This window comes from Octopus bimaculoides, chromosome 18 (genome assembly GCF_001194135.2).
Source record: "Octopus bimaculoides isolate UCB-OBI-ISO-001 chromosome 18, ASM119413v2, whole genome shotgun sequence".
NCBI classification, from domain to species: domain Eukaryota; kingdom Metazoa; phylum Mollusca; class Cephalopoda; order Octopoda; family Octopodidae; genus Octopus; species Octopus bimaculoides.
This window is the reverse complement of record NC_068998.1, coordinates 9,358,236-9,359,958: the sequence shown is the minus strand read 5'-3', so window position 1 is coordinate 9,359,958 and position 1,723 is coordinate 9,358,236. Positions and strand designations below refer to the sequence as shown.

Below are 1,723 nucleotides of genomic sequence, written 5' to 3'. Positions count from 1 at the left end.
GGTTTCAAATTTGTATATTTAAAAACGATAGAGACTTCCAACACGATCGATTTTTATTCCATTTATTTAATTATTTACCATTCGATGTCAACATTTCTGTGCTCAACTTGAGCACAGAAATGTTGACATCGAATGGTAAATAATTACATAAATGGAATAAAAATCGATCGTGTTGGAAGTCTCTATCGTTTTTAAATATACAAATTTGAAACCTTGGAAATAAAAACAATGAGAACGATCCTTAAGGAATCTAATCAATGATCCTTTGGGGTGAAGTCTTATGCTATATTGGTAACGATTACAAAATTTACTGGAAAATTATATATATATATATATATATCTGAAGGGAGTATCAATGTATGTATGTGTGTTTGTACTTACATATGTTCATGCGGATTTTATATTTTGTATATATATATATGTGTGTGTGTGTGTATCCTTATATATGTATGTCTGTGTGTTTTTATAAGTATATTTTCATTTTGTTTTTAATAGAGAAATGTTGATATACTCACAATATTTGAAGAAAGAGTTTCTTTCGTTAGAAGTCTGTAATTATACAGCGTGGAGCATGAAAATGCAGCCTGTGTCCCCCAGGATAATGTAGGTACAGATACGAAGCCCAGTAGAGACAGAAATAAACTTATACACGCGAAAAAGCACTCAGCCATTCGTTTGCAAGTGCCGTTTGTGTCATCTTGACCACTTGTAATTGCTGGACAACGATGACGCACTAGTCGACTCCTTGTCATATTATTCTCACCGCATCATTCCCACATTACTTGACAGTAAGATTGCACTGAGTGAACATTTCCAGCCTTTTTTTTGCGAGATGACGTACACAATAGCGGAAAGAGATGAGATAACGGCTTCTGTCAAGCATACTCTGTATTTACACTAAGCTACGGAACCTGGGCTACTTTTTTCTTGTGCCACCCTACATCAGAAATTCTTAAGAGAAAACCCATAATGACTCATACATTTTGGAAGAAATATGTTGTACTGTGTTAAGCGCTTTTCACTGATTTTAACAGGTGTTTTAAGGTAATCCGTGTAAAGTTGACGATTTCCGGTCTAGTTTCAGATTTAGAATAGTTTATAAGATTTTTTGGTTTTCTAATTCCTTCTCGATCTAGATAATTTGGGATTTGCCTTGTTCAGATGATTCATACATATCCCATGACGAAGGTCTCTACATTTTGTCCCCTACATTATTTCTTCTTCAGATATTATCTCATTTACTTCATCACATGTCTACCATGCAATGAGAATTATATAAGCCAAACGGGATAAAATTTAATACATCGGGTTAGAGTACATAAGCAACAAAACAGATTTATTTTTTTACAAATATTCCGTCATAAACATAAATAGAAAACTCAAAATATCCCAATTTTCAAAATGAAGCAAGAAAAATATTAATTGCGAAAAGGAAAAGAATATTTCGTAAGAATTTTAAATCCGAAATAAATCAGGAATATTGAAGATAACCGCAACTAAAAACAAACCTTTACGGATTATCTTATGACACGTGTTTTTGAAAAACTGAAAATGGTGAAAAGCACTAAAACACAACATTAAATCTACCTTCCAAAATGTTTGCGTCATTCTGTTTCTTAAGATTTTTTATACGATTAATCATTTTTAACAACAGAAAATCTTTCTTTTCACACACACACATACACACACACACACACACACACACACACACACACACACACAC

At 32.7% G+C, this 1,723-nt stretch overlaps 1 protein-coding gene across 1 annotated transcript in view; it reads right to left on the bottom strand.

Annotated features, from left to right (window-relative positions):
• Window positions 1-1,723, bottom strand: part of LOC106870511 (coiled-coil domain-containing protein 148) — a 61,034-nt gene that overhangs the window by 30,219 nt on the left and 29,092 nt on the right. The window lies entirely within an intron of this gene.